Source organism: Carlito syrichta, unplaced genomic scaffold (assembly GCF_000164805.1).
Source record: "Carlito syrichta isolate Samal-C Ts95f unplaced genomic scaffold, Tarsius_syrichta-2.0.1 Scaffold303650, whole genome shotgun sequence".
Classification (NCBI taxonomy): Eukaryota; Metazoa; Chordata; class Mammalia; order Primates; family Tarsiidae; genus Carlito; species Carlito syrichta.
Window position 1 is genome coordinate 91,712 of NW_007247746.1, and position 18,494 is coordinate 110,205.

The following is an 18,494-nucleotide window of genomic DNA, read 5'->3' on the forward strand; positions in this document are numbered from 1 at the left end:
CAAGTAAAGGAAGGCAATAATATCTGCAACTTATTCTCAAGAGTCTGAGAAAAGAATGACTATATATATATTCATTCTGTCTTTCATATCTATACACATATATTCATTCTCTCTATATATATTCATTCTTTCTATATACTCATTCATATATATATTTATTCTCTCTGTATATATGTATATATACGCATATATATGTAGAAAGGAGAGAAAGGGAGAGAGATCACACAATAAAATCAAAGGGATAAAATGTCAGTGCTTGGTAAATCTTGGTTTTTAGAAACGATATACCTACAGACTTTTACTATACTTTTTACCATATCCTAAATACTATCCTGAAAAAAAAACTAGGGAAATTATAAACACAAAATTCAGCTACTACGAGAGAGGCAGAGGACTCAGAGAGGGGAAAGATGGACAGAAGGATGTGCTGACAATGTTCTCAATGACAGGACATGGCTGCTCCTCTTACTATTGTACCTTGTAACTACATGTGTTATATATTCTTTGGTGTAGAAAATATTACATTAGAAGGGAAAACAAAGGAAACTACTATAATAATATGAAAAGCCTTCACAAACAAAGCACAACAGGACATAGACTAATAGGTGTTTCTGGAGAAACAGTCATTAATGTGTTTGTATTCCACTGTGTTAAAAATATAATACTACCTTTAGGTCCAATTATGTAGTTATCTTCCTCAGTTTGGTAGTACTTTCTGCCCTCAATAGAAAGGTATGGATTTTTTATAAGTCATCGCAAATAGGACTTTATATTCATCACTATTAAAAGCCTGAATTTTGAACAGATTCCTAGATTGCTGGTCCATATCCACCAGCTTGTTCAACTTTAGCACTGGTCCCATCCCAAGCAGGTTTCCAGAACTATGACCTCCACTGTGCAGCTCCATAAGGTTCCCAGTTCAAACATGAGCTTCTTTAGCACTTTTACTTTTCTCACAAGGACATCATGGAGAGGATAAATAGATTGGCAAGCCTTTTCTTTGAGTTTGCTGCTATACAGAATCAACTTATTGGAATCAATTTTTTTTCCAAGTCATTTGTCTGTACTTCACGAGTCATGATTTCCATCATCTTCTGGGCATGCTGGACCTGTTGGTGCTGAGCATAAGAGGTCTTCCTAAAACCAACCGCTGCGCTTTTTAGTAAAACAAACACAGAATAGATGAAGCAAATAACCACCGGTAGTCTTGACAGCATGAGCTTCTGCCATTTTTTGACCATGGTGCACATTTTGTCACAAGTAAGGGCCATGTCCTGCAAGTCAGTCAGGCAACTTTTGCCCTGAACATCTTAAGCAATCAACTTGAATTTTCTAAACACAACTTCATCATTCTTCAGATTGGCAAATTCACTTCAAACACATGACCCTTGAGACTATCAGATGCAATTTTGGTTCCTTGAGTCCTGATAACCAGTGTTTTTCCAATATTTTTATATCAAACACAGCAGATGCTTATACATCCTACCAATATTTCTTAGAAAATGGATCAACCATGTTCTTCTTGGCTACCTTTTTACTGCCATTTGTAAGACACTTGTTCTTGCCAACTGCCATGATGCCATTCAGAGAGACAAAAGGCAGAAGCTTTGGGTTTTATAAAATTTTTCATTTTTTGTAACCTTTCATTTTAAAAATGTGGGGTACAATTCAGGGTTAGGCATACAAATTTTCGTTATGCAGGTACCCTTGTTGATGAGGTGTGTTCCCCCTCCTCTGGCAGTTTCCCGCTATTGCCAATCCCTTTCTTATAGTATTACAATCGTTGTGCAAGGTCCACTTATGAGTAAGAATATGTGATATTCAGTTCTTTGTTTCTGTGACAGATCAGTGAGTATTACAGACATTAAGTCTATCCAAGTTGTTGTGAAGTTCATAGTTTTGTCCTTTTTACATAATGTTCCATCATGTATATGTACCACATTGTTTTTTATCCAGTCCTCTTTTGATGGGCAGCATGGTTGGTTCCATGTTTTTGCTATTGTGAACAATGTTGCAATAAACAAATGTGTGCAGGTATCTTTTTCATAGAGTGATTTGAGTTCCTCTGGGTGTATTCCCAGTAGGAGGACTGCAAGGTTGTATGGAAGGCTGATTTTTAGATCTTTTAGGAATTGCTACACTGTTTTCCACAGATACTGTATTAGTTTACACTTCCATCAACAGTGTAGAAATGTTCCCTTTTCCCTGTATCCTCTCAGTATCTGTTGTTTTCTGAGTTACAGATGATGGTCATCCTAACTGGAGATAGGTGGTATCTCAGTGTAGTTTTAATTTGCATTTCTTTGATGACTAGTGAGGCTGAGCGTTTTTTCATGTATCTGTTGGCTATTTGTATGTCTTCTTTTGAGAAGTGTCTATTCATATCTTTTTCCACTTTTTAAAGGGGCTGTTGGTTTTTTTCTTTTCAGCACATTTGAGTTCCTTGTAGATCCTAGATGTTAGGCCTTTGTCAGACATACAGTTGGCAAGTATTGTTTCCCAGTCTGTGGGCTGTCTCCTTGCTCTCTTGATGGTTTCTTTGGCTTTGCAGAATCTTGGCAGTTTGATGAGGTCCCACTTGTCCATCCTATTTCTTATGGCATGGGCATGTGGGGCTTTGATCAGAATTGGTTGAAAGTTCCAATTTCTATAACAATTTCTCTTGCTTTTTCTAATACAAATAATTTTTCTAAGCAGGACCACAAATGTAATTAAATACATCATCAGATATAAAAACAAAAACCACATGATTATATCATTAGATGCGGAAAATGCTTATGATAAAATCCAGCACTCCTTCTTGATAAAAACTCTCAAACATCTAGGCACAGATGGAACATACCTCAAAATAGTAAGACCAACCCATGAGAAACCCACTGACTGCTAAACAGACAGAAATTGGAATCATTTCCCCTGAAAACTGGAACAAGACAAGGATGCCCACTCTCACCCCTCCTTTTCAACATAGTATTGGAAGTCCGAGCTAGAGTAAACAAAGAAGAGAAGGCAATCAGGGGTATCCAAATAGGAAAAGAGGAAGTCAAGTTATCCCTCTTTGTAGACGACATGATTCTATACCCCAAAAACCCTAGAGAATCTGTCAAAAACCTCATTGCACTCATAAAGAACTTTGACAAAGTCTCAGGGTATAAATGTGCAAAAGACATTTGTGTTACTATACACCAATAATAAACAAACAGAAACCCAAATAAAAACCTCAATCTCATTCACAATAGCCAGAAAAAAAAAAAAGAAATACCTTGGCATCTTCCTAACCAGAGATGTGAAAGATCTTTGCAATGAAAACTACAAAACATTGCTCAAAGAAATAAAAAATGACACAAACAAATAGAAAAATATTCCATGTTCATGCATTGGAAGAATCAACATTGTTAAGAAGTTCATCCTACCCAAGGCAATCTACAGATTTAACACAATTCCCATCAAATTACCAGCAGCATTCTTCTCAGACCTGGAAACGACAATACAGGGATTCATATGGAAACGTAAATGACCACGAACAGTCAAAGCAATCCTCAGGAAAAAAAAAAAAGTGGGAGGTATCATCCCAGACTTTAAACTATATTATAAAGCTACAATAATCAAAACAGCCTGGTATTGGCACAAGAACAGGCATACAGACCAATGGAACAGGACAGAGATTCCAGAAGCAAAACCTCAATTTCTCAACCAATTCATCTTCAACAAAATCTCCATCATGAACCACTGGAGGGAGGAGAACATATTCAGTAAATGGTGCTGGGAAAACTGGCTGACCGCATGCAGAAGATTAAAACAAGACCCCTACCTATCACCATACACAAAAATCAACTCGAAATGGATCAAAGACCTAAACATAAAACCTCAAACTATGTTTTTAGTGTGTTTAAATATGTTTAAACACAACATTTTATACAGTTAACATGAGTTAATACAAATAATTATAGCTAACATTTATTGCTTACTAAGTGACCAGGCCCCATGCTAATAAGTAATTGATACATATTATGTCTTTGAATTTTCACACATTCGTATGACATAGATCCTATCATTTTCCCTCTTTTCAGAAGGAGAAAAACCAGCAACAGAAAGGTTAAGTATTGCCCAAGGTCACACAGCTAGTAAGTGTCAGAGTCAGAATCCGAACGCAGAGAATTACATTCTAGACCTCATACTTGTAAACACCATGCTCTATTGCAACTGACCATAATATTCTGACTTCAAATGGTATTGCACTGAAAACATAGTTAAAATGCTCATACAGTTCTTTAAATTCAGTACTTTAAAACCAGTAAGTAAGAAATAAATTATAGCTATTATTTCCATTCACTATGGGTAGTACATGTTATACATAAAATTTAGTAACAAATAGCTATTGAAGTTTTGAAGTCTCCTGTTCCTTTTCACCTCTGACCACTCATGAAAAAAAGAAGAGGCAGTATTGAGTAATTAAGATGCTACCTGGACAAATAATAGTCAGAAAAACTTTAAAGTATTCTCAATCTATATATATTAGATAGTTCACATTTTAAAAATACTGAATATGCTGTGTAGAGTTTTCTAGCATAATATGGTCAACGTCAGATGTATTACGTGGATATATGTCATGTTATGGCAGCCTAATATCTAGCTTTTTTTTCTGACATGCAGTTCTAGTAGAAGCATAACTCCAAATGCATACTTTCCAAATATGGAAACAAAGGCATCTTTTCAAGGCTGCTTCCAGAAAACCCTCTGCTCATTCAGTCATATAGGGAGGTGAACATATAGCCCAAGTTCAGTCCATCACACATATTCATTTGGGACTTGATATATGTAACAAGAGTCAATGGATATACCATAGACATGATTATAGGTGATTCAAGCAAGAGTGCCTGGGCAATTATTCCAAACCCCCATCCCCATCCCCCGCCCTGAGAGTTCCTGCTACCAAGACCTTCCAGATCTGCCTGTTTCTTATCTGTACCAAGTATAACTCTGAAATCTCCCTTCAATCCTGTGAGTTCTTCCTATCCCAGATACTTCTAAGAAATTCCTTTTTTGCTTTAAGTTAGAATCTGTTTCCTTTACTAGAAACAACAATGACAAATCTAAAGAATAAAATATAAAGGCATAAGGGGATAAAATTATATAATCTTATTTAGCATTACTTTGGGTGACTTTTATTCTTTTCCATTGGTTTGGTATACTGGAAAAAGTATTGGCCAAAATATTTAAAGATCTAGATTCTAGCCCAGGCTTTTCATCAGCTGGCTCCAACATCTGAAGTGTGAATTCACTCTGGTTCTCATTTTTTTTTTTTTTTTTGAATCTGTAAAGAAAAATGGTTTGAACTGCAAGTTTTCTATATTCATAAAATACTGTATTTTGTAGGAAAGACCAAAAACTCCTAATGAAAATACAGATCTTCTTCCAAGAGATTCACACATGGATGACTGCTGAATTTCTAACTCTTTTTAAAATAATATTGTTTATCATAAATAAAATCTTACAATAGTTTCTCACATGGCAAACAGGAATCGAATGATTTCAGACTGTTTCCATAAAGGAATGACATTACATGTCTCAGAAGAGTCAGCTTTAAGAAATAAATTGGTTTGAAATATTATTACTCAGTAAATACCATTACATTTATAAGATCCACAGGCAAAACAATGTATCTTTAGGTTTTTACAGTTTGTACCACACCATTCTCCTGAAATGTGATTTCCTGCATGTGTTCAAATATTGCATAAATACCAGTCTTACATAAAAGTTTCAAGTTCAAAAAGAAAATTCCTTTTAAAAATACATTGATAATTTGATAGACATGTTTTGCTACATGTGTATAAAACTGATTGGTACACCAAGGAATACATTCATAACAGTACTAAAGTTTCAATTTTCCTGAAAGGTCTAAAATTTCGAGTGTCAATGTCAGCCAAAATTTTGCAAACTGGCATTAATCATGAATTGGTGAGAGTATAAAAAGCCAGTAGGGGATCATTGCATAAGGTCAGGAAGAGTTTTAATATTAAACCCAAGACACTTATAGGAAAGCACTACCATCATTTATGTAAAAATTTAAAAATGAGGCCATCTCCAAAAGCTAATCAAATCAAGAAGACTAACAATCCATTAAATCACATCTCTAAGAATAATGATTACTTAATTTTAACACCTACCAAGCATTAATGGTATATAAAAGGCTATGCGATTTTGTATTTCTCATAAAAGTTTTATCTTCCTAGATCTAAACTTGGGTATACTATTTGTTACTACCTCTAAAAGCAATTCAAAACACAGAGAACTCCATCTATCATAGAAATCATTATGCTAAATTCTGGGATGGCAAATGGGAAGATGACTTGGTCCTTGACTTAAGGCAGTCACAGCCAAAACTGACTCAATATAATATGATACATGCTAGAAAAAAATAGTATCTACACTATCTATTAAGGAAACAATTAATTCTGTTTGGGGACAGAAGATAAGCTATAAAGAAAAGGTAAAATATTGAATCTCTATAAAAGTATCAAAAATATGAAGACTAAAACTCTTATCTAGATAAAGGACTTTATAGTTGGTCATATCTGGGTTTTTAAACTCTATCACTAACCCTTATTGGCCATGTGAAACTGAGCAAGTTGTCTGGAAACCTAGAATGTAGCCCCAGTTTGCTGTTCACTAGAGGTGACCTTAAGCAATATATAACATCTCTCAGCCTAAATTTCCTATTAGAAGAGAGACACGGAGTTGTAGTCTATAATCCATAATTTCCTCTCTGGTTCTAACATTAGTCTGTATTTTATACCAAATTAGAGAAATTCCTGTCTCTGTTGGATGTCTTCATTTAGCAAACACCTCTAGATCACCAACTATGTACCAGCCACCATTCTAGGCATATGGGATAAATCACCAAACAAAATAGATAAAAATCTCTGTTCTCAGAGAGACTACACAGAAAACATCTATTAAAAAACTTTTTAAATGCTATTGTAGTCTCCTTGTTCAAACACCATTTCCCTGTGCGATTTATACATGTATTAAATACAGTTAACTGTATTTAATAACTACATTCACACACAGAGAGAAATTTAGGTGATGATGAAGTATAGTTAGTAACACTATCATCAAAATCATATTCTCTAAATTCACACTGAGTCAGTGAGCTTTAGCGGCTTGACAAAAAGACTATGCTAATGAGATCACCAAAACCCATTTAGAATATAACCATCTTTTCTTCCTTGTTTAAACTATTCCATAGTTTCTTGAGAATTATAATACAGCCAGGTAGGTTTTAGTAAGATAAATAAAATCTGCAAATCTTGAGAAAATACTAACACAAAACCCTATAATCTCATTTCTTTTCAAACATTCCACTTTTATACCTAGTGTTTTTCAGCCTTGTTTTAGGCTACTCTAAAATACAAGGTCTTTATTTGAGAGTTATATATTATCACTGTTTGAAAACTAATCTATTATTCAATAGGCAATTGTGAGACATCTAGTCTCAGATGCCTCCAAAACAGAAACACACTCAGTATGTCAAGTTATAGGGAGTTACTGAAATACATGATGAGGTAAGGAGAATCAAATCTACCTACCCTCAGAATACACATGTATTCTGAAGAGTCACATTTTTGTGTATGGGGATAGAGGGGTCCTGTTTCAATCTTCTGCATGTGGTCAGCCAGTTTTCCCAGCACCCTTTACTGAATAGGTTCTCCTCTCCCCAGTAGCAGTTGGTGGAGGCTTTGTCAAAGACGAGTTGATTAAGAAATTGGGGTTTTGCTTCTGGAATCTCAATTCCATTCCATTGGTCTATATGCCTGTTCTTGTACCAATACGAGGCTGTTTTCATTATTGTGGTTTTTTAGTATAGTTTAAAGTACGGGAATGTGATAACTCCTGCTTTGTTTTTTTTTTTTTGCTGAGGATTGTTTTGGCTATTCTTGGTCGTTTATGTTTCCATATGAATTCCTGTATTGTTTTTTCTAGGTCTGAAAAGAAAGTTGCTGGTAATTTGATGGGTATTGCATTAAATCTATAGATTGCCTTAGGTAAAATGGACATCTTAACAATGTTGATTCTCCCAGTCCATGAGCAAGGAATATTTTTTCACTTGTTTGTGTCATCTTTGATTTCTTTGAGCAGTGTTTTGTACTTTTCATTGTAAAGGTCTTTTACGTCTGTGGTTAGGAAGATGCCAAGGTATTTCATTTTTTTTGTGGCTATTGTAATTGGAATGGTGTTTTTTATTTGGGTTTGTTTGTTATTATTGGTGTATAGAAATGTAATTGTCTTTTGTACATTTATTTTATACCCTGAGACACTGCCAAGGTCGTTTATCATTGCCAGGAGGCTTTCGGAAGATTCTCTTGGGTTTTCAAGGTAGACAATCATGTCATCTGCAAAGAGAGATAACTTGATTTCCTCTTTTCCTATCTGGATACCACTGATCACCTTCTCTTCTCTGGTTGCTCTAGCCAGGACTTCCAAAACTATGTTGAACATGAGGGGCAAGAGTAGGCATCCATGTCTTGTCCAGTTTTCTGTGGAAATTGTTCCAATTTTTGTCTGTTTAGAAGTACACTGGCTGTGGGTTTCTCGTAGATGTCTTTTACTATTTTGAGGTATGTTCCATGTATGCCTAGATGTTCGAGCGTTTTTATCAAGAAGGGGTGCTGGATTTTATCAAAAGCTTTTTCTGCATCTAATGATATAATTATGTAGTTTTTGTTTTTAAATCTGTCGATGAATTTAATTACATTTATGGTCTTATGAATGTTGAACCAGCCTTGCATCCTGGGGATGAAGCCTACTCGGACGTGATGGATGATTTTTGAAATGTGTTGTTGCATCCGGTTTTCTAGGATCTTATTGAGAATTTTAGCATCTATGTTCATCGAAGATATTGGTCTGTAGTTCTCTTTCTTTGTTGGCTCTTTACTTGGCTTGGTAAACATCAATTTGATGTTAGCTTCATAAAATGATTTGGGGAGAGTGCCATCATTCTCAATCGCCTGGAACACTTTCAATAGGATTGGTATCAATTCCTCCTTGCATTTTTTATAGAATTCTGATGGAAAGCCATCTGGTTCAGGGCTTTTTTTTTTTTTTTTTTGTCAGTGGTTTTCTTATGCCATAATCAATTTCCTTGATTGTTATTGGTCTATTTAGGGTCTCAGTGTCTTCCTGTTTTAAACTAGGGAGGTTGTGTGATGTCAGAAAGTCCTCTATTTCCTTTAGGTTTTAAAGTTTGTTTTCATATATTTGTACACAGTAGTCTCTATAATCTTTTTATTTCTTCAGGGTCACTTGTGACTTCATCTTTTGTGTTTCTGATTGAGTTTATTTGGACTTTTTCTTTCCTCTCCTTGGTCAGTCTGGCTAAGGGACCATCTATCTTGTTTATCCTTTCAACGAACCAGTTTTTTGTTTCCTTTATTTTTGTATTCTTTTGGTCTTCAATGTCCTGGATTTGGGCTTTCATATTGGTGATCCGGATTCTTCTGCTGAAGTTAGGGTTTTGGTGGTCTTGCATTTCCAGCTTCCTTAGGTGACTTGTTAGGCTGTTAACCTGTGATCTTTCCATTTTCTTCATGTGTGTTTGTAAAGATATGAATTCCACTCTTACTACTGCTTTCATGGTATCCCAGAAGTTTTGGCAAGATGTTTCTCATTTTCATTTGTTTCCAGGTACCTTTTAATCTCTGCTTTGATTTCATCATTGATCCAGGAGTAGTCTAGCATCATACTGTTTAGTGTCCATGTCTTTGTGGGTTTTGGAGGAACTTTGTTGGTGTTGATATTTATTTTTATTTCACTGTGGTCTGATAAGGTGTATGGCAAAATTTTAGTCTATGAAATTTGCTTATGTTTGATTTATGGCCAATGATGTGGTCAATCTTGGAGTATGTTCCATGAGGTGATGAGTAGAATATATATTCTGTGGTCGTTAGGTAGCATGTTCTGTAGATATCAATTAGGTCCATTTGTTCAAGAGTCTCATTGAGGTTCTGGCTCTCCTTGCTGGTTTTTGTCTTGATGATCTGTCCAGGGTTGTGAGTGGGGTATTAAAGTCCCCAGCTATGATAGTGTTAGATTCAATCACCTTTTTAAGTTTCCATACAAGCTGCTTTATGAACTTTGATGCTTTTTTGTTGGGTGCATATATGTTTAGGATGGACATTTCTTGTTGATGGATTGAACCTTTTATCATTATATAGTGACCTTCTTCATCTTTTTTAATTTTTGATAGCTTAAAGGCATTTTGTCTGAGATTAAAATTGCAACTCCAACTTTCTTTTGTGTTCCATTTGCCTGAAATTTTGCTTCTCATCCTTTTACTTTGAGTCTGTGAATGTCCTTTCTGGTGAGATGAGTCTCTTGGAGACAATATATTGTTGCTTTATAATATTTTATCCATTTTGTCATTGTATGTCTTTTCAGTGGTGCATTGAGTTCATTCACATTCAGGCTAATTATTGAAATGTGAGAGTTTATCCCTGTCATGGGGTTCTTATACAGGTGTTGTTGATCCTGTTTGTTTGTTGTGTTTCTTTCGATTTTGGGGTTGATTCGTGTGTGTTTTCAATCTTTTTCCTGCACTATTGTGAAGAACATTGTCATTCTTTTTTCCCTTTCTTCTGTGTTTACTACTTTCTTAAGTGTTTCTTGTAGGGCTGATCTAGAGGCAGAATAAGTTTTTAAGGATTGAATGTCTGGGAAAGATTTTAATTCTCCCTCACTGATGAAGTTTAGTTTAGCTGGGTAGGTTATTCTTGGTTGAAATTGATTATCTTTGAGGACTTTGAAGATTAGGTTCCAAGCTCTCCTAGCCTGAAGCATTTCTGTAGATAAATCTGCTGCTATTCTAACTGGTCTTCCCTGGTAGGTAGTCTGACCTTTTGCCCTTGCTGCCTTTAGGATTTTTTTCTATTACACCTACTTTGTTTAAGCAAATTATTATGTGTCTGGGAGTTGGTCTTCCCATTTGCTGTCTTACAGGGGTTCTCTGAATTTCTTGTTTTTGAATTTTCATGTCACTGATGAGATGAGGGAAGTTTTCTTGAATAATTTAGTGGAATGTTTGTTCCAGGGTTGTCTCTGTCTCTTTTTCTGCCTTGGGAAGTCCAATTACTCTTAGGTTTAGTCTCTTGAAGTAATTGCTCATCTCTTGTTCTGTCTATTTAAGTTTCTTTTCTGTGGTTTGGACAGTTTGGGTTAGTTCTGTATTTTGGCCCTCAAGCTCTGGAATTATTCTTCTGCTTGGCTAATTCTGCTTTCCATGCTTATTAGTTTGTTATTTATTTCAATCACAGTATTCTTTACTGCTGTTATCTCTGTTATCAACTCTTTCCTATTTTCTTCTTGTCTCTCCTCAATTATTTTTATTTTCTCTATTAGTGTCTTGATGTCTGGGTTTGTAGTATGTGACCAGTCATTCTGCGGGCTCTTTAAGTCTGTTTTCTCAGTGTCTGGTCTCTCAGGGGTCTGTGTGAGACCTATATTCTTCTTTTGGTTTTTCTTCATTTGTGTAGATTTTCCTCCCAACTTTTTCCTTTCCCCCCCTTCTTTAATTTTGTTGTTCTAGGGGTGGCAGGGTTGCTTTTTCTTCTGCTTGCTTTAACTCCTATTCTTCCCTTTGTGAATCCTCTAGCTTTGTTTACTTCTGAACCTTGACTGTGGGTTTAGAATTGTACTTTTTTTTTTTTTGCAGCTTTGAGATTGAATTGAGGGGGAATCTGTGATTCAAAATCTATCTGCAGATCACAGTATCCACCAACAGGTGTCTGAATACCCTGGAACCTACTTCCCACTGCCTTGCAATTGTCCATGCAGTGGGGAAATAGGTTTACTCCCTGAAAGCAAAATGTGGTAAGAAAAAGAAAAGGAATGGAACAGGGAAGAAGAGGAAGAGGAAGGTAGAAAGTGAGAAGGTTAAGAGGGAAAACAGACAAATGTACTGGCTAATAAATGAAAAGAGACACAAAGACAGAAAAGAGTAAGAAAAAAACAATAAACAAAAGAAACCAAAAAAACCAAAAAGCTAAAGCATACAGACAGTCATACAGACACACAAACCAGTCAACCTCTTTATTGATACTAATCCCTTACACAAGCATGATGTCTAAAGAATAAAAAAAGAAATTAGTATACTACAGAGGCAAAGCTAGTATGAAAATACTATCAATAGCAGTAAGAAGAGAGAAAAAAGAGGAGAAAAATGATAAGTAAAACAAACATAAAAGCAATACTAATAGAAAAATTAAAACAAGGGAACCAAGCCTGCTCTTAGATCATTCCTCTAAGTCCAATGTCCTTTCAGCTCTGATCTCTAGTTCTCATTGCAGGTTGGTAGGGTTATTCACTGCTAGGATCTGATGCCCCAGACCTGCTGTAGGGGGAGGTTTGATCAGATCTAAGCTCAGTCAGCTTGCTGCCTGAGAAGTCTGCCATTCAAATCTGACCTGTGTCTGATCTAGCATGGGGGAGTAGTTTTGGTCTCTCCTAGTTTGATTTTATTACCTAAGACCTCAAGCTAGGTAGACAGAACTAGGCAGAACCAGCCGGCTGGGTGGGTCAATGCAGTCTCTGAGTGGTCTCAGGGCTCTAGCTGTTATCTGACCCACTCACTGGGCCAAACTGGGGGAGGCAGAGTATGGGACAGCCATGAGCCACAGGTCGGTGTGGCAGTGGGTGTTTCGGGCTGGGCAGAGCTGTGTAGCACGCATGGGGGCCCGGAGCTCCCTGGGTCAGGAATTGAGGGCCATCTTGGGCAGGAGGAGGAAGTAGCTGCAGGAAGGAGCAGCGGCAGCGGGCGGCCTCTTCAGCAGTATGGTGCATGGAAAGAACTCCACGGCAGGAAATCTCCAGTCGATCCAGGCGGGGCAGTGACTGCAGCAGGGAGCAACAGCAGCGGCGGCTGAGCCAGCAGTGCAGTATGTGGAACTGAGGGCCTCTAGCCTGCAGGGCAATGTGGCCAGTGGCAGTGGCTGCAGTGGCGAACAGAGCTGTGTACGGTCTGTTTTCTGCTAGCCCTCAGACCTGTGCGGCTGGCCAAAGAGCAAGCTGGCAGTGGTGGGGGACAGGGGCACCAGGGAAGAGCAAGAGTCCCTATGATCACTCCCTTTCACAGAGAGTCTTGCGGATCAACTTGCTCCTTTCGCCATCTTGCCGGAAGTCTGTCAGTCTTCTTTCAATGTTTGCATATTTCTGTATCATTCCTTTATTTTTCTTTCTTTCTTTTTTTTTTTTTTTGAGTTGGAGTCTCACTCTATCGCCCAGGCTGGAGTTCAGTGGCATGCTGCTCATGGCCACTGCAGCCTTGATCTGCTGGTTTCAAGCGATCCTTCCACCTCAGCCTTCCAAGTAACTGGAACTACAGGCATGCGCTACCACGCCCGGCTGATTTTTTGGTTAGGCCATTTCTTTAGAGGCAGAGAGGTGAACATTGGCAAATATATATGGCATATGCAAGAAATTGAAAATTCTAGAGGTGTGAAAAAGTAGGCGGGTTTATATGATTTAAATAGGTTCAGCTTAGGAAACTATTCTTTGAAGTCAAACAAAACAAACATACAAATAAAATAGTGTAAAAACAGTATTTTTAAAGCTGAGATTGTCAGTATTAAATATGCACTACAAAGTAGTAGGTCTTAAGTTTCAGCTAGTCAGCCACAATTGGTACTCTCCAAGCTGTAAACTCAGAATATATTGACAAATGGCACAACTCTGGGTGAGAGAGTAATTAACCTGGAAAATATTTCCCAAGGTTTCAGCATTCCAATTTTACCAGAGGGGAACAGCCTGCATTACATAGTTGCTAGTCTGAGGATCTGTCCCAGCCTCACACACAAAAACTGCAAGCAACCACCAAACTAAAATACAAAACAAAGAAAACCTTGGAATAAAACTTCCTTTATGCTGAGTACTTCTATTAAACACTGGATCCACATAAAAGAAAAGGATACCCATCTCTTGTTCTCTTTCTTTCTAATGGTGGACAGGAGATAACATACTCCCTACCCCCGACCTGTCACACCCAGAAGCCACTGACTAACATCACACAACCACAAAATAAGTCACCTTAGAAGGAAACAGATACAAAAGAAAGAAGAGGAGAGAAATGAAACTGACTGCCTATGAGCTTTCAAATGATCACTGACACTGTCATCTCCTCTGATGAGTTCTGTCCTTTTTTTTAAATATAAGACTAGGAAATGGTGAGGGCAGGGCAAGGTGGCAGGCAGGAAAAGACATTTAAGCTGTTAAAAACTATCCCTTTCCCTCCCAAAAGGTCAAGAGCAGAATGTATGAACAAGGATGATAAGGAAAAAATGTTATACACCTCCAGCACAAAACAGGCACAGAATAACACAAGCAGTCAGAATTCCTCATCTGTTTCATTTTCCTATTTCAAGTGCTATAGCTCATGAATCATATTTTTGCAAATACTAATAAATCTACACATTTAAGATGAACAATTAGAATAAAAGTGAAATAAAGATTGATTTCATCTGTTTTGTTTCCTATTGGAAGAAGGGTCTACAAAATTATCCAGCATTTTCATTACACAGGATTAAATGACTTACCTCAAAGGACTTAAAATGGCTTAAGTGATGAAAACAAATTGGAGAGAGAGAGAGAGAGAGAGAGAGAGAGATAGCATGCCTCCCACCAAGTAATTGTTAAATAAATACTCCTTAAATTTAACTGAACATATATATGAAGGAAAGGAAAAAAAACAAGTTTCTATGAAAAGAAAAAAGAATTAGAGATGCTTAAGAAAGCTAACATACTGGAAGACAATCAGTGTGGCATGTTGGAATACAGAGGAAGGTATTACCTATGCAGCAGAGTTGTTCTGAAGACTGGATAAGATGTTTGCAAATATACTCAGCAAATGTCAGGCAGTAAAAATATTGAAATTGACAAAAACCATTGAATAAAGGGGAAAAAAGTGCTTTTCAACACTGGTAAGTAAGGTAAAAGAGGTTGTGTAGTTAGAATCCCCTTTTTTGGACCTTTGATGATCCAGGATCTGTTGCTTATAAAGATGTTCTGGGGTAGAGATTATAATTTATCTGGTTTTTGTTTTGTTTTTTTTTTGACAACTTAAGACAGACTATAAGTTTTGCTAATAATGCTTATAGGAGACAAATTGGCTAGTGAGAATTATGAACTAAAGAAAATGCCTTCAAGGATAGGTTACTGAGAGTAAAATTAATTCTAATATTATAGCAGAAAGGTAAGATTTTAGTCTATACATACTATGCCAAATTAATTTATCCTCTGCTGAGTACAGTAACCCATAAATCCCATTCACTCTGCTCCCCAAGCAAGAAGGGAGAACATGGGAAAACACTTCAGCGATTTAAGCAAACATATTTTTAAGAATTTGTATTTGACAAGAATGGCTTATGTTTTAGAAAACACTATTTTGAATCAAATCAAAGTTTAAAATTTTTTTTTCTGCTTTTGTAATCATGGAGGGAAAAAAATGCCAAACACTTCTTTCTGATACTAGGCTTACTCTGACCCTTCCTATTTTAGTCTGTTGCAAAGACCTCCCTCAGTTCCTCATCATAGTCACTTCAGATATGTAATGGGAGCTGCTCTGAAGTACCCAAGCACAAAGCAGGTTTTTAAAAATTGTTCATATGCTACAGTTTGACAGTATTATAAGTGTCTATAAATGAATACAGAGTGATACAAATTGGTAACCTGTTGACAATTCATTTGCATAAATCAAATGAGTATTCATATGACAAATTCACAACCTAGTCTTTTACTCTTCCTGGTATTGTTCATTCTGTAGCTGGTAAAGTAATAAACAGAATAGAAGGAATAGCACCCTAGAAGAATGACTAAGAAAAACTTAATAGAACTTGGTGACAAAAAGCTAGTTCTCAGAGGGAAAAAAACCCCAGTATTATGGAAAAAATGACAGGACTTAACAATTCTACAAAGTGTTAAAGCAAAAAAGTCATACAGGTCTTACCAAGTTAAAAACAAAGAACAGTCAGATCCCAAGAGTCAAACAAGTAAAGACATAAGTAAAATGGTTTTGGTCATAAGTCAAAAGTTAATAGGGTCTGAACACAAGTCTGACCCTTTAATAGAATTCTCTCCTAGCTTGGCAACCCAAGTGAGAAAACAAGTGTTGGGGTTATTGTCTGTGCAAAGACACTGGATGCTGCATCTGATACTAGTTGTAGCTATCACATTGCTCAGAAAAGTTCTTACATAGAATCAGGTAAAACTAAGACTAGACTTTGGCTTCCAGAGACAAAAAAATATGAAACTTGCTCATCAGATATATTCAAAGATGCAGTCATGACCTATCAAGAAGGCTTGAATATTTCTAGTAAATACTTACCGTTCCTATAGAGTTTTGGCTCTTTCATGGCAAAGGTCATATACTTCAGTGCAGTCTCCCGTCTGTTTAGGAGATGCTTGGTAAGACAGTTGTAACATAAATAACTCAACAGAACTCCCAGGATATAACCTATAGACTGAATGTCCTCGCATACTGGTGCAATATCTGCCAAGCATAAAAAGGAACAGGTTTGTGAGTGTTGCAAAAGAGAGTAGAGGCAGAACAAATGAGAAGTGCTAAAAGGAAACAGTTAAAAAAAACAGTATTAATGGTCTTGTGAGATAGTGAGATGCCCACCACAAAAGAAGTGGTTCTCATTCTACTTGCTTAAACTTTGATTTCTAGATCTGGCACTCAACTGGCTCATTTGTAAAATATGGATGAAACCTGGAAATATGTGTGTTTAACAAACAACTCAGTTGATTCTCATGTAGGCAGAAAACAATATACAATTCTGGCTAAACAACCATACCTTAGCAAACCTGTGAACAGATTCCCTCCATTTGGTAAAAGCAACATTTGATGAATTATAAGGTCCATTTGAAATAAAAATATTTGTTTCTATGAGATTATGGAGTCGGGTAAAATGAAACAACACCACAATTATAATAATAACAGAGGAGATTTAAAAACATATATGACTTGAGACATATTACAGTGTCATCTTTAAAGAACTCGGGCTCTGGATTTAAAATGACCTGGGTTCAAATCCTACACCACTTATTAGCTCTGTAACCTTGAGCAAATTACTTATTTTCTCTAAGCCTCAAGTTAAGGGTTTAATACTTAGCTCAAAGAGAAAATCAAGTAACTTTGTATTAAATAACACACACTCAAAATTATAAACAATTAAGAATAATGGTAAGAATATCTAGACAAATCTGACAAGTTTTAGTTAAAAAATATAAATTATAAAAGTAAAAAAGCCCTATAATCTCCTTACTTTAAAATAGATAAGTGGTCAATAATCATATAAAAAGATGTTAAACATCATTAGTCATCAGAGAAATGCAAATTAAAATTACAATGAAATACCACTTCACATCCACTAGGATGGCTGTACTCAAAGAGAGATAATAACAGTGTTGATGAGTATGTGAAGAAATTGAAATTCCATATACTGCTGATAAGAATGTGAAATGGTGCAGCCACTGTGGAAAAGAGTTTGGCAGTTCTTCAAATGCTTAAACATAGAGATACCATATGATTCAACAGTTAGCTAAGTGTCTAAGAGAATGGAAAACTTGTATACAAATATTCATAGCAGCATTATTCAAACTATCCAAAAGGTAGAAAAAAATGCAAATGTCCAAAAACTGATGAATAGATAAGTAAAATGTGGTATATCTATACAATGGAGTATTAAGTAATAAAAAGAAATAAAGTACTGTTACATAGTAGAACATGATGAACCTTGAAAACATTAAAAGTGAAAGAAGCCAGTCACAAAGGACCACATATATAATTCAATTTATGTGAAAAGATCAGAATAGGAAAATCTATAGAGACAGAAAGCAGATGAGTGGTTGCTAGGGGCTAAGTGTGTGGGGGGAGTTGTAGTGACAGCTAAGGAATGTGGAGTTTTCTTTGAGGGTAATAAAAATGCTCTAAAATTGTTCTGATGAATGTACAACTTTGTAAGCATACAAAAAGTCGCTGAATTGTACATTTCAAATGGGTGAATCATATGGTGTTTGAATTAAATATCACTAAAGTTGTTTTTTAATTTAAAATATATATGTAACATATATAAAATATATTATTTTCTTCTAATGTTGAACTTTCCCCGAGAACCAGCTTCTTTTATCATCAAGTTCTATAGGTTTTTTTTTAGTCATTCTCCTAAAATGCCATTCCTTCCTTTCCCTAATATTATACACACACAAGATGCCATTGTTTCTGTGTGTGTGTGTGTGTGTGTGTGTGTGTGTGTGTGTGTGTGTGTGTGTGTGTAAAAGAAAAACAATCATCTAATGCAGAGCTCTATAATACTTGTCATACCCAGCACCTTCTATTCTATGTCATTCTAGTAGGGCTGTCAGTTCCCAAACCTCACTTCTGTCATAGAAACTGCTAGAAAATTTCTGCCAATGACCTGTCTTGGCTGTTCATGTTTCCATGATTCCAG

General features: G+C 36.2%; 1 pseudogene; it reads right to left on the reverse strand.

Annotated features, from left to right (window-relative positions):
• Nucleotides 1-782: 782 nt before the first annotated feature.
• LOC103261285 lies at nucleotides 783-1,575 on the reverse strand (annotated as a pseudogene).
• Between the last annotated feature and the right edge of the window lie 16,919 nt (nucleotides 1,576-18,494).